The sequence below is a fragment of the Panthera onca genome, chromosome E2, assembly GCF_046562875.1.
Source record: "Panthera onca isolate mPanOnc1 chromosome E2, mPanOnc1 haplotype 2, whole genome shotgun sequence".
In the NCBI taxonomy this organism is placed as follows: domain Eukaryota; kingdom Metazoa; phylum Chordata; class Mammalia; order Carnivora; family Felidae; genus Panthera; species Panthera onca.
This window is the reverse complement of record NC_138353.1, coordinates 57,031,870-57,046,570: the sequence shown is the minus strand read 5'-3', so window position 1 is coordinate 57,046,570 and position 14,701 is coordinate 57,031,870. Positions and strand designations below refer to the sequence as shown.

General features: G+C 54.8%; 1 long non-coding RNA gene across 1 annotated transcript; it reads right to left on the bottom strand.

Moving 5' to 3' along the window:
• Positions 1-1,288: 1,288 nt before the first annotated feature.
• Positions 1,289-6,413, bottom strand: LOC144614567 (uncharacterized). The gene is made up of 3 exons (XR_013552400.2): positions 5,748-6,413; positions 2,750-2,826; positions 1,289-1,519 (listed from the first exon to the last, which is right to left on the bottom strand). It is a non-coding gene; the product is annotated as an uncharacterized LOC144614567 (long non-coding RNA).
• Positions 6,414-14,701: the final 8,288 nt, after the last annotated feature.

Below are 14,701 nucleotides of genomic sequence, written 5' to 3'. Positions count from 1 at the left end.
AGGCGGCCACCCCTGTTTGGCTGGGATGGTCCCAGTCTGGAACAGCAGTGCTGGTGTCCTGGAACAACCCTCAAAACCTGCACGGCTAGTTCCCTGCCCCCCACCCCAGCCACCGTCCTGAGACTCACACCTGCTCTTGCCACTCCCTGGCTACCCCCTTCCCCTTCCCCGGGGCCCCAGGGACAGGCTCTTCCCTGGCAACCCTCCCTCCTCTAACACCTACTCACCCCTCAGGTTTTAACTCACTTGGGGCTCCTCCCCAAGGGTGATGGGGAATCAGGGGCATCCCCACCCGCCCTGAGCTTCCCACAAACTCCCGGCACTTTCTGACGTTTATGCGTTTCAGAGAGAAATAAAATAGTTAAAAAAAAAACATAGCGAACTTGATGTTCAACGATCTCGATCTCAACAAAGGTGTATTTTAAAAGGAGACCCTGTATACGTATTTACTGAACAGAAAACGGATGAGAGTATATGTGGCTAAACTGGGAAACCTAACTGTCGTTAAATGAACAAATTCTGTTGGCTTCTGATATAATAAAAAGAGTTCAAAGTTCCCGGTTACTCCCTTTGAAAACTCCTAGGGCCCAGGGTTCCCAAGTGAGACTGTCCCTGAAGGGGGGGGAGGGTCAGTTCTCAGGGACCTGCTGTTGGAAAGGGGCCGGGCCTTCTTTCCCCTGGTTTGGTGCAGGCTGGCCTGGGCTCGTGCCCCGGAGAGTGAGAATTTCAGAAGGGGGTTGCAATCCCTCTGGCCCAGGAAACAGAGAGGGGCTGGTCTTCTGGTTCCCATTCTGGCTTTCCTTGCAGCCAGCACACCAGTCCAGTCCCATAGGTGAATGACCCTGCAAAAAGAAAGAAGGAAAGGAAAGGAAAGGAAAGGAAAGGAAAGGAAAGGAAAGGAAAGGAAAGGAAGAAACTGTGGGACCTCACCCTGGGCTCTGGAGCCCTCCCAAGAAAACTAGACTTATACTGGCTTCTGCCAGCAGCCCCCCCACCCCAGCCGGCCTCCCCAGCCCCGCTCCCCGCACTCCCCCCCCCCAGCTCCTCAGAGGGCCTCCTTCTTGCCTTCAGCCCCAGGCTTGAGCCCCTCCCAGAGCACCTCACTAAAGGCCCCCTCCGGCCCCCCTGCCCTGTTCATTTTGTAATAGTTCCTTGAGCACTTTGTGGATTTTTCTGGAGGTAAGTTTTGCTCCAGGGGAAAAAAAAATCTGTTAAAATCCAAATAAAAGCAGGTGAATGCTTCATGAGATACAAGATATCTACACAGTCTGACACCAGGTGCCCAGAAGACATTTATTAGTTACAGAGGGAAAACAGTCCCGTTACCGTGGAGGTACCTGGCAGACCTGACCTTAACCAAGGGATCAGCATTACCAGGACCAGCGATGGGACAGGTGACACCGTGTGACCCCGGATATGATGCAGCAGGGGACGTGCACTTCACTCCTGGGTATTTCTGTTGCGACTCTTGACCCAAAGCCCATCAGAAGGAGGCATCACACCCAGAATGACAGGTATCCTAGGAAACAAGGGACTTGTCCTCTCCAAAAATGTCAACGTTGTGAAAGACGAGGAAAGGCCATGGAATATTCCAGATCAAAGGACACTAAAGAGTTATAGCAATCTAATGCACGTGTAATTCTGGATGAGAATCTGGGTCTAGGAAAAAGTCTTTATCCTTTTTTTTTAACGTTTATTTTTGAGAGAGAGAGAGAGAGAGAGAGAGAGAGAGAGAGAGAGAGAGAGAGAGACGGGGGCGGGGGGAGGTGCAGAGAGAGAGGGAGTCAGAGAAGCCCAAGCAGGCTCCAGGCTCTAAGCGCAGAGCTGGACATGGGGCTCGAACTCACAAACCGTGAGATCAGGGCCTGAGCCGAAATCAAGAGCGGGACACTCAGCCGACTGAGCCACCCGGGCTCAGGGAAGGGAGGCAGGGGGAGGCTGGGGGACAATGGCCATGCCCCCCGGAAGACAGGGGTGCTCCCAGGGGGGTGGGTGACACGCTGTGGCGACACCTGCCATGGTCAGCTTTCTCCACCTGCCACCCCGGACCCAGAGGCTCTGGACAACATGCTCGGGAGGAGAAGGGGCAGGCACCTTGAACCCGGCAGAGCTGGCTTGTTCGTCGGACAAATATTTATTGAGAGCCAGCACAGAGGAGAGAGACTGTCTGCCGAAGGGGAGTAACAACACTGGCGAACAGAACTGTTGACTTGGTCCAGGGTCCGGGCTCACTCGGGTGTTTGCCCTCGTGTGACCCTCCAAACGCACACCTTCCTTGTCAGCCGCCGGCACCCCCGTTCCACGGACGAGGAAACCGGAGCGGCTGGTGTGGACCCCCCCACCCAGATCCCTGGGGATCCGTTTTCCCCATTGGGTGACTTCCCCTTCTACCGATCGGCGCCCGCAGAGCTTTGTGGGCTGGAGGGCACAGCGTGTCTGGGTGATCTGATCACGGCCACACCGCCAAGAGAAGAGGGAAAGACGGAATTCGTGTCCCGGGAGTTTGGGGCCGGAACCCGCGCACATCCCCATCGTGCTACACAGCAACGCCTTCCTTCCTTCCTTCATTCGTTCATTCCCTGGCTCACAGGTCTGCTCTGGCCAGCCCGTGCTGCCAGGCATCGGGCCGACGAGGGCACGCAGGAGGCCCAGGCCCCGCCTCAGAAGCTCTCCGCCTCTTTCCGAAGGCAGACGCAACCTCACCCATTTGATCGTTCACTGATTCAATAATCCTACACTGAGGACCTACCGTGTGCCTGCGACGCGCCATAGATGGGGAGGGAGATGTGGGTTCCACAGAGTCCTTGTCCTCCCGGAGCCCTGGGCCTGGTGGGAGAGGAGCAGACCACATGGCGTGTGTCATGATGTCCCCGCGGGCAGGACCCGGTGGGGGCCCACAAAGGGGCACGGGACGGTCTACCCGGGAGAGCAGGCAGGACCCCCGAGGAGGTGGGCCGGAGGAGCCTGGCTGGGGAGAAGGGGAGGAGACAGCTAGTCCCGGAGAGGGGTGTTTGCACAACGTCTGCGGCTCCTGGCCGACACGTAATCAGAACAGTCGCGCTCTTGGCCTGGCGCAGGAGGAAACGCCCGCGGAGGTGGCCCCCTGCCGCCCGCAGCCAGGGCCTGGCATCACCCCTGCCCGTGGGAAGCCCGAAACCCGGCCCCGAGTGCACCCTGGATGGGACCCAGCAGGCTGCCAGGCGGGCTCGGGCAGGTGAGGCAGAGGTTAGCGGGCCAAGCCACGCCCCTGGGGATTTGCAGGTGCTCCTGGCCGAGGACAGGCTCCCTTTTCAGAACCGCCCCCCCCCACCCCCGCCGGTCAAAGTCACCGGGGGCTAGAAGCGGGGCTGCTGTGGGAGCTGCCGTCGCTCGCAGGGTCCCACCGCTGGGACCTGCCTGCGGGAGGGGGGGCTCTCCTACTCACACGCTGGCCCCAGGGGAGAGCAGCTCACGGGAGCCCGAGCGTCACGCTCTCTCCCACGGGTCTCTGGGCCAAGCCGGGCAGTGGAGAGGAAGTGGGGAGGGCGGGAAGGACTTGCGGAGACAGAGGAGTGGCACAGACACTTGGGGAACCAGTCACACGGGCTTGGGTCTCACGCTCCCACCGCTTTCCGGAACCCTCCACCACGTGCCCCACTTCCCGAGCCTCGTGTCTCACCAGCCAGACCAGAAGAAGGCAGACCCTACAGGGGCTGTTAAGGACTGACTGAAATGACGGGGAACGAGGCAGCTGACGGTACCTTCTTCAATGCCTGCCCGTGACTTTGAACCACGTGTGCAACCACACGGGTCCACCCGTGATATCACCATGTCCCCCGAGGTACTGTGTTCCTCTCCTTTCTTTGTTGAAGTTTTAAATACGTTTGTTTTCGTTACAGAACACAATTCTATTTATTCTTTGGAGCTCAGTGAGCATCAGGGGATAGGAAAACTTAAAAAAAACATCTGGGGGCGCCTGGGTGACTCAGTCGGTTGGGCGTCCAACCCTTGATTTCGGCTCAGGTCATGATCTCATTGCGTGAGTTCGAGCCCCAAGTCAGGCTCTGTGCTGACAGCACGGAGCCTGCTTGGGATTCTCTCTCTCTCCCTCTCTCTCTCTCTCTCTGCCCCTCCCCTGCTTGCTTGCTCGTTCTGTCTCAAAATAAATAAATAAACATTAACAAAAAAAGCTGAGGAGCCGTTCACTTCTCTCTCCATAATGAACTGTGAAAACAAGATACTTGTTAAAAGTAAACCCCACCCCTGACGTGGGGCTCAAGTTCACAACTCCAAGATCAAGAGTCGAACGCTTCACGGACAGAGCCAGCCAGGCGCCCGCCCCTTCGTATCAAACTTTTTGCCCGAGCTGCCCGGGGGCTCGGGCTCTGTTTTGCCTTCAGGTAGAGCTAAGCGTTACTTGGGTGTCTCAGAAATGACCCAGCTGCCAGCAGCAGAAACCGACTCTGGTTATTTTAAGCAAAAAAGGGAATTTAGTGGAAGGGTATCAGCTTTGCCAGGAGTCTGCGAGGGGAGGAAGAAAGATCGGTCCCTCTCACCTTCTCTAACGGGAGGTGGGACATCGGCTGTGTGTGCCCATGGGTCTGTCCACCAAATAGGTATCGAGGGCCTCCATGCGCCAGGGCTCGTGGGAAGCCGGGGGCCAGGCAGTGCCAACGGCAGAACCGGGCACGTAAACAGGGCACAGATATCGTCAACATCTGTGTGTTTTCGATTAACATCTCCTCCCACCTAGTTACGCCTTCTCTTTGTGTCTGGCTTGGGGTTTCCCCAGCAGCAAACCCTGAGACAAAGATTCGAGCGCCAGTCATCTGGGAGGGGACCCCAGGACACATTGGCAGAGGGAGCGGGGAAATGATGCAGGGGACAGAAGGAAACAAGAAAGGGAGCCTCGTGGGGCCCGTCGCCATGCTGGGCACACGGAGCCCGGTCTTGCCAGGAAACGGGGAGACAGCACGGGACAGCACAGAGAGTGGCAGCTGGGGGCAAGGCCACTGAGGCTTGTAGGTACACGGGCACACCGCTCTCACACCCCTGGTCCCTTGGTTGACAGGCCTGCCCTGCCCCCGCTCCTTTGCATAATGTAAGTCATGAGCCCCGCAGACCTCTTTCCTTTTCTCTCTGGGCCACTTCCTGCGTCGCCGGCCAAAGAAACCTCAGCAAGACCGGGAGAAAATGCCCGTCTCCTGCGGCTGCGAAGGAGGTCTGATTCTACACTACAAAACCATCCTCGCAACTGTTATTATGTTTACCTCCTTAGATGTAACATAAAACGCTCTTAAAGAACCACACCAAACAAAGGTGCGGCTTCATGACTTATCAGGTGACCCCCTTGAAGCCACCAGCCAGCTGGGACAGAGAGGGGGGAGGGGGCCACCCTCCCCGGGAGCCCTGCCACGTGCCCTCCTCAGACGACGACCGCCTCCCGCCGCACGGATGGGCCCATTCTCCTGACTTTGATGTTCGCAGGCTCTTCGCTTCCTTACGTGGCACTCTAGTGTGCTCTTGTGCATTTTGCTAACTTGGCGTGTGCTTTGAATCGCCTTAACTGACAGGTCACCTCTCTACATTCATTGCCCGTTGCTATGGTCGAAGATAATCTCAAACTCACCGGCCTAAAATGGCCCAATCTGATTCCTTACGGTTCCGGACGTCAGATGTCTGCAATAGCCACACTGGACTGAGATCAAGGCTCTGGCAGGGCTGTGACCCTCCCAGAGGCTTGGGGGGGGGACTGTGCATTCCCTTACCTCTTCCAGCTTCTGGAAGCCACTGCATCTCTCTGCTCGGGAGGCCTTCGTCCATCTTCAAAACCAGAAATGTTTGGTCGCGTCTTGCTCATGCAGAGTCACCTTTCTTTGGACCCTCCTGCTCCATCTTATGAGGACCTTTTGGTTACACTTGGTGCCACCTCCCCATCTCAAGATCCTTAACACAGTCACATCTGCAGAGTCCCTTTTGACACGTGAGGTCACATGCTCTCGGGCTCTGGGGATTAGGACATGGATATTGTTAGGGGCCACTTTCCTGTCTGCCACCCCATCCTCCCCCTTACAATTCGCGTGTTGAGGAACCCAGGCCAGTGGCCGGTAGGTAGCATCCCCCACTGTCTACACTCCAAGTTCAGGTCTGCACGTTCCTCTGTGCTCTGAACTCCCTGCGAACTGGGGGTGTGATCCAGATGCTGGATCAGGCTCGGGCACCATCCCCCTGGCTCCTAATGTCTGCCCGTCTCTTTTCGTGATGTTGGGACTCACTGGTTCTCAAGGTCTAGATTCACGAGTGCGTTGGGCAAAGCCGTGGTATTCCAATCCCCAGATTCCTTCCAAGTATCAGCTGGAATACTTTCCTAAGGAGGGAAACTCCAACTGGGTTTCCAACTGGAATGGGAAAGGCAGAATGGCTGCATGACCCCTTCTGTTTAGCAGTTTCCAAGGTAACAAGTTGACTCCTCATCATCCTCTGAAGAAGATCCACTAGAGTTAAAAAGTTTTTTTGTGAACCCAAGAATTAAAACAGATTTCAGTAGATTCGTAAATTTTATAGCAAGTATAAATATATTTTTTAATGAAATCCCTTAGCAAGAGTAAACAAATGGGACTACATCAAACCAAAAAGCTTCCGCACAGTGAAGGAAACCATCAGCCAAACAAAAAGGCGGCCATAGAGAATGGCAGAAAATATTCGCATGTTGCATAAAGGACTACTATACAAATAAATAAAGAACTCCTATAACTCAAACGCCAAAACACAAATACTCTGATTTTAAAAAATAGGCAGAAGATTTGCAACTACGTGGGTGAAGGGTATTATGCTAAGCAAAATTAGCAACTAGAGGGTATTATGCTAAGCGAAATTAGCCAGTCAGAGAAAGACAAATATCATATGACTTCACTCCTATGAGGAAGTTAAGACACGAAACAGATGAATATAAGGGAAGGGAAGCAAAAATAATGCAAAAACAAGGAGAGGGACAAAACATAAGAGACTCGAATACAGAGAACAGTCTGAGGGTTGCTGGGGAGGTTGTGGGTGGGGAGATGGACTAAATGGGTGAAGGGCATTGGGAAGGCACTTGTTGGGTGAGCACTGGGTGTTATACGTAGGGGATGAATCATGAGAATCTACTCCTGAAATCGTATAGTGCTATATGCTAACTAACGTGGATGTAAATTAAAAAATAAGTAAAAATAAAAGAAATTAAGGAGGTCCGAAATAAAAAATAATAGACAGAGGACCCAAACACACATTTCTCCGAAGAAGACATCCAGATGGCCAAAAGCCACATGAGAAGATGCTCAACATCGCTCATCATCGGAGACACGCAAATCAAGACCACAGGGAGGGGTCATCTCACACCACTCAAAATGGCTACCAAAAAGACAAGAAGTAAGTGTTGGCAAGGATATGGAGAAAAGGGACCCTGTTGGTGGGAATGCAAACTGGTGCAGCCACTGGGGAAAGCAGTCTGGAGGCTCCTCAAAAAATGAAAACTAGAAGTATATGATGAAGTCGTCCCACTTCTAGGTATTTACCCAAAGAAAATGGAAACGTGAATTTGAAAAGATACATACATCCCTGTTTATTACAGCATTATTTACCATAATCAAGATAACTAAGCAATTTGGGGTTCCCGAGTGGCTCAGTCACTTAAGCGTCTGACTCCTGACTTCGGCTCAGGTCATGATCTTGCGAACCGTGAGATCAAGCCCTGCGTTGGGCTCTGCGCGGGATTCTCTCTCTCCCTCTCTATCTGCCCCTCTCCTGCTCTCTTTCCCTCTTTCTCAAATAAATAAGTAAACGTTTTTTAAAAAGCCACTTGTGTCCACCGGTAGATGAGTGGATACAGAAGAGGCGGTACATATTTATACAATGGAAACTTGGCCACAAGAAAGAATGGAATCTTGCCATTTGCAACAACATGGATGGACCCAGAGAACAATATGTTAAGTGAGATAAGTCAGAGAAAGACACCATATGGTTTCACTTATATGTAGATCCCCCCCCCCAAAGCCCCCCAAACTCCAAACCAAACCAACCAAACAATAAACAGAGAAAATAGACTCCTAAGTACAGAGAACAAACTATGGCTTCCAGAGGGAGGGGAGTGGAGGAAAAGCAAGACAGGGGAAAGGGAAAATATGAAATTCCTGGTGAGTCCATACCGTGAGCCCTCACTCATGCCCACCGGTGGGTCTGCGGAATCACGGCAAAGCGTGCCCTGTGTTCTTGGATCGGCACCTCCCTCCTCTCACACATTAAACCCAGTGACTCTTCTCTCCGATGGAAAAGGAAACGAGATTTCTATCCCCCTGTTAGATTTCTCATCTAAAGGAAGGGTCTGAGAGTCTGTCCTATTTAAGATAATAATACAGAACTCCTGTTTCCAAGCCCTGGGGGGTGGGGCTGGGGTAGTGCTGTCCTCAGTGTTTGCTCTGAACCCAGCCCCAACCTCCTGGCCCCGAGCCTTCCCGGAGTCCAGGGCCCCCCCCGCCCCCCTCGCTCCTTGGTTGTTTGTCCCTGTTTCCCGGCTGGGCCCTGGAGGGCCGGGGAACCCTCCTGGGGCTCCCGGAGGCCTCACAGCTCTTACAGCGGCCCCCTTGGTCCTCCCTCTGGGACTTCGAGAAGCCCATCGCCCTGGGCAACCGTGAGTTCCTTCCCCTCCATCTCCTGCCACGTCACTGCCTGGCAGCTTCTCCGCCTCAAGGGGGGGTCCCTGGTTTTCCCAGCAGGCCCCCAGATCTCCTGCACACCCTCCCCAGAGGCCTACTCCCAGCCCTGCCCCTGAGAATCGGGCTCCTTCTCAATCCTAGCTCGGCCTCGCCACCCCCGTTTGTAAGAACAGCTGGTCCTTCCGTAACAGGGGCTGGGAACCAGGAACCACTGTAGGTGCTTTATATACTTTAACCAGGAGACAGGTGCCACCAGCCGCGCATTTCACGGAGGGAGAGGCTCGGACGCGGGGCCACCTAAGAAGTGAGAGGAAGAGCCAGGTCTCACCCGCTAACCATCCGGCTCCGGGGGTCGCTGATTCTGACCAGAAAACAATACCACTGAAGACCAGCCCCTCAGCAGCCCGCACGGGGAAGGATCAGAACGTGCGTAAATAATAAAACGAGTAAATGCGAGAACAGAATCGCAGCCGCGTGAGATCGGTCAGGCGCTCTCAAGCTTGAGCTGGCATCAGAATCCCAGGGAGGGTGTGTTCAAACACGGATTGCTTGGCCCAGCCTCCGAGTTGCTGACTCAGCAGGTCTGGGGTGGGCCTGGGAACGGGCATTTCTAGCGAGGTCCCCAGGGATGCTGGTCTGGGGCACCTGCTTTGGGACCTGCTGCTGTAATGAACCTGCCCACCTTGGAAGAACGGGACTGGGCTGAAACTGTCTGCTTCCTCCCTGGTTACACAGAGGGGTAGTTCCAACGCGAACTTTCCCGACCAGTGGTCTTATGACAATGAGCATACGGTTAGGTAAAAAAAAAAAAAAAAAATCCTCGTCTGTTAGGGGTACATTCTGGAGCCTTCAGAGGGGATGTATAGCACGTCTAGGATTTGCTTTAAAGTACTCCAGCCTTGGAGTGGCTCAGTTAGTTGAACGGCTGACCTCAGCTCAGGGGGTCATGCCGTGGTTCGTGAGTTCAAGCCCTGCCCCGGGCTCCCTGCTGTCAGCACAGAGCCCCCTTCGGATCCTCTGTCCCCCTCTCTTTCTGCCCCTCCCCCGCTCACGCTGTCTCTCAAAAATAAACTTTTTAAAATGATAATAAAACACAAAGTACGCCAGCCTCTGTCCTCGCAAAAAAGTTGAGGGTATAGATGAACAATGGTAGCTGGCTGGCAAGTCCAAAGAGGTTCCTTATACCACTTTCTGCCCCCTGTTTATATTTGAAGGTGGTCATGATCAGCCTTGCAGACCTCATGCAAAAGAACGTCTGGCTCCCACACGTAGAAACTGGATACCCTTGAGCAAGAAGCTAGCAGTAACCGAGCCTCAACTCTCTCTGCCGTCAATGCGGACGATGGCATCCTTCCAACGGGGTGGTGGCGGAAGGGGCGAATGTTAGCCGCTCGCCTTGGCACGTGACTCGGGAAATCACAACAGCCCCAAGCGACGCCCCCACAACACACGCTCCAGCCTGGGCCCGGCGGGGTAGGGCCTCGCGGGCAGGGGACTCGCCCACCTCAAGGCACCTGTTCAACAAGTTCCGGGGTTGAAGATGGAACTTGCCAGACGTCTGCCGATCTCAGAGCCGGAGGTGTGGGTGTGGAATGCGGGGCGGCAGATCACGTGGGAGTGCTTCGCAAGGTGAGGCCTCCGGGCGGTCACAGGCAGGATGTGGCCTCTCAGGAGCCTTGGCGGTGGCCCCACACTGTGACTTGGGCCTGTTTCTTTATGTGGCAACCGAGCGTGGGGCAGGAATCCAAACGCTGTCCCAGTGGATCCCAGGGGGCCCCCGGCTTGCTCAGATGTCCCAGTCAAGGTGTCTGATGTTTTAGTTGGTGTTTTATATTGTTTCGTTCGGGTTCGGTTTTGATGGCCCATCACAGAAACCCATTTATGCCAACCTGAGTCGGGACGACTGGGGGCCACCGAGTCTTTCCTGGAACGTCAGCAGAGGGAGGGCCTCCAAGCCTCACGTCAATCGGATTCAAGTCCTGGGACACTGTCAAGAGCTATCTACGGTCTCTGTCTCTGTCTCTCTCTCCGCCTTCCTCTTCCTCCTCATACACAAGGCGGGAGGTGGCCTTTGCACAGCTAAGAGCCCCTCTCTCTGTTCACACGACCCGCAGAGCTGGCTGATGTTTGCCCAGGACTTCCCTTCGTGCCAGGCCTTGGGCAGGAAGCTTCACCACCAGGATTTCTCATTATCCCAATAGGAGCCATGGAGGAAAGCACCTGCAGAGGTGGGATGTACAGGTCTCCTCCCCCTGAGCCGGGAGCCTGGTCACCTCCCAGCGTCAAAAAGACCGGGCAGCAGAGTGGGATAGGGGAGTCTGATTGGCCTACCTTTAGTCAGGTGACCCACGCCTGGACCAATCCGCTGTGGCCAGGGAGGGATCCCAGCCTACCAACATGGCGTCCCCCAGGCGCAGCGGCGGAAAGCCGTTCTCAGGGCGGTGGCCCTGATGCCTGGTCCCTGCAAAATCCTCCCTCTGTGCCCTTCCTTCTTCCTGAATAGCCTTACGTGAACGCACAGAGCCCTGCTGCATTCGTCTTCCCACCTAAGGGGTTAGACGAGGCCTGATTTCCAATCCTACTTCTGTCGGGTTCCTAACGGTCTGTCCTTGGGCAAACGACTTCACCTCTTTGAGCCCCAGTGTTTTCAGCTGTAAATGAGGATCAGAATCCTAGCTTCTGGGAGAGGTGGGGAGAATCAAATGAGGTAATAATCCAGGCAAACCCTTCAGTGGCTCGCCATTGCTTTCGTGGTCAAGTTCGAGCCAGCCGTGAACCTGCGGGCACCTGGTTAGCGATCTACCTACCCCCTGCCCTGTCCCAGAGGGCCCCCTTTTACCAACCACGCCCAACTGTTTGCAGTTCCTTGAGCTTCCCTGGGCTGTGCTTTGCACCTACTGTTCCCTCTGCCTGAGATGCCTTTCCTCTACTTCCCCGAGCTAAGTTGATGAGGGAGCTTGGACCAAGTTGAGGGCAAAGTACAGGCTAACAGTACCACCACCCCTTTTTGATAAAATCACCTTTTTGCACCGAAGACGTCCGAGAATTCTTTCTTGGCCATCGGCTCCGGACCACCCCACCATCACCCCAAGACTTCTCCAAAGTTACTTCCTTGCTCCCTACAGTTGGTTAAATTGTGCCCCTCCTTCAGTCAGAAAGAGGGCCCACCTCCTAACCCCCAGAACCAGAACCCTGGAACCTGTGTATGTGGCCTTATTTTGGAAATAGGGTCTTTCCAGATATACTTAAATTAAGGCTCTTGAGACGAGATCATCCTGGAGTTAGAGTGGCCCCCAAGGGATTATAAAGTAGGCTTTGTCCCACCTGCACTGTCTTCGCCCGAAGGGCCCCGCTTGCCTCCTTTTCTAGACCACCTTGCTGATCTCTATGTGAATGTTCTTCTAGAAAAATACTTGGGGTGGGAGAATCGGTTAATCTTAGCAGCCCAGCTGGAAAATGGTGCCGGGAAAGACTGGGGCTAACTTGGCCAACCCAAAGGAACAAGTGGATGGTTTGATGAAGTTTGCGCTTAGGGAACAGCCTTCTTAAGGGGGTGAGGTCCCTCGCCAGCCCTGCCCTCGGCCAAGTGCCCCCAGGGTCCAGCTACTTTTCCGGGGTCTTGCATGAAGCCCTTTGTATCCAGCAGGCAGGCTGGAGCAGCCCGTGGGCCGGCCCACCTCTCCCAGCTTTCCGGTGCCCCCTCCTCGAGGCCCCCGTTTGCCGTCAGGAGGGACTCAGTCCTCAGAGGCTGGGCCACCTCTGCCCCCCGTGGCTGTGGACCTGTCCCCAGGCAGCCACAGAGATGGCCGTGCCCTCTATTGCCTCTTGAGTATGGCAAGAGAGAAAACTCCAGACTGTGGATTCCGAGAAGCGGAGCCAGCCTCCGGCAGTTCTGGAAGAAGGAGATGGGGGGTGGGGCTCCCAACTGGCCAGTTCCAAGCAGCGAGGCCTTGGGGGCGTGGCTTCACCCCGTGGAACCAGAGAAAACCTCACGAGCTCTGCTGATGTCCCGACGCCAGCTTCCTGGTTGCACTGTTGGGCTAAGTTACGCAAGACGTTACTGCGGGTAAGGTGGGTGCCCCTGTCCATTTCTCTGCACGTCCTGTAAAGGCACCATTCTTTCAGATAAGAAGGGTTTAAAAATTATTTTTTAAAAAGACAAACGGGGGTAGACGACCTTGGTAGAAGGTCTAATCTGACTGTGACACTTAGCGGCGGGGGAGAACAAATGTGTTCTTCCCCTTCTACAATCTTTTCCGGAAAAGCTTCCTAGAATCCGTGGTTCCCAGGAGCACAACAATAAGTATGTGATATCTCTTTGCTCTGAATGACCGTAGGTAGGAGAATGCCATAATCGAGTCCAATATTTTACTCAAAACTTATTCGGTACCTACACGCGTTCATATAGCTACACAAATTAAAGGCTTCTTCTCGTCGATAAAGAAAAAGAAAAAAATCCCTCCCCACCCCCACCCCCCATCGGATTATTATTTAGGTCTGCAACCTCACTCTGCCGTTGACTAGCTGTGTGACACTTGCTAAGTGACTTTATTTCTCTGTGTCTCTGTTTCCCTGATCTGTAAAATGGGTATTCATAGTGTCTTCCTCGCGGCTTGGGACAGCCCGGATGATCTGTTGGTTTTCTTTAAAGGGCTCACAGAGGCGCCTGGAACGCGGTACGTGGTCCGAAGGAGCTGGCTCCCGTGTTACGGTTGCCATGAGGCGTGATGTAACAACATAGGGCACCGGCCAGGAACAGAGGGACCTCCTCGGAAGGATTAACTGCCCACCTGTCACTGCCGGGCGGCGAATGACCTTGGGCAGGTCACAAGACGTCCTGGGGTCCACCGTCCTCCTTTGTAAAAGGAGGTCTCTGGTGTGGACGTCTAGGAGACAGTCTGCCCACCCCTCGTGCGTGCGTTTTCCCGAGACCCCCTCCTGGTGCCCACCCCTACCCTCTTTGGGAGAGCTTCTGGCTCTTTCTTTCGCCTTCCCTAAAAAAAGAAAAGAAAAGAAGTGAAATAGATAGAATAAAGTATTTCCTAGGAGGTCAGCACGGACAGATCCAATTCTTTCAAATCACTTTTCCACTCCGGGCTGCCAGCCTCCGAGTGTTCCTGCCAATACGGTCCTCTGCCCGCGCAAGAGCGCTGGCGATGCGGGATTTCCCAGAAGGCCGTTGCTCTGTTTCCCTGGAAGTTTCCGCCAGGCCTGCTTACGCCCAGTCTGCACGTTCTGATAGAGTCGTGTGGACCTCGTGGGAGAAGGTGTGAGTGCGCGGTCGTGGAGGCGGGGAGAGGAGGGCTGCTTGTTTTTAAAATATGGGGACTCGGGGGTCAACCCCACGCAAGCCCAGTTTGGAATTCGAGAGGCCAGGCCCTCCCGACGACTGACCCGCACCCGTCACCGTGGGGCTGTTCCGAAAGGGATGAGTTGTTGGTGCACAGGAGCATTTCTCTCCACAAGCCTACGCGTGTGGGCGCCCATGTTGCACGGCCACCGTTGAGATGTGTGTGACAGAGGCCCCCGGGGTCCCCACCCTGGCAGGGCAGCCCTTCCCTCGTCAGCCTTCCGGACTCCACGCGTCCCAGTGGGGCCGCGTCCACGGTGTGACCCAGGGCCACCGGCACCATTTGCAAAATGAACACGCGGGCCCCTTGGTCAACCACCGCTAAGAATTTCATTAAGCCAAGTGGGGGCCCCTCTGAGCATCTACCCCTTGTTCCTCATCTTGCCTGACTTCCTCCTCCCGCCCAACTTCCCTACCCTCCGGCCAGTGTCCCCCGGGAACTTTCCTAACAAAGCGCTTTCAACAAGCCCTCCTCCCCGGGTCTGTCTCAGAGGCATCCAACCCAGACCCAGAGCAGTGCGCGCGAGGCTGGATATTCCAGAAGCCGAGCTGAGCTGACGCCTCACCCCAGAATCCCCCGCCCCCACCCATCTCCAGGGTTCAAGGGCTTGAGCGCATGTGATTTAAGATCACGGGGAGGGGCTGTTAAAACTACCAATCTTACTGGAGCAGGTAAGTTCGC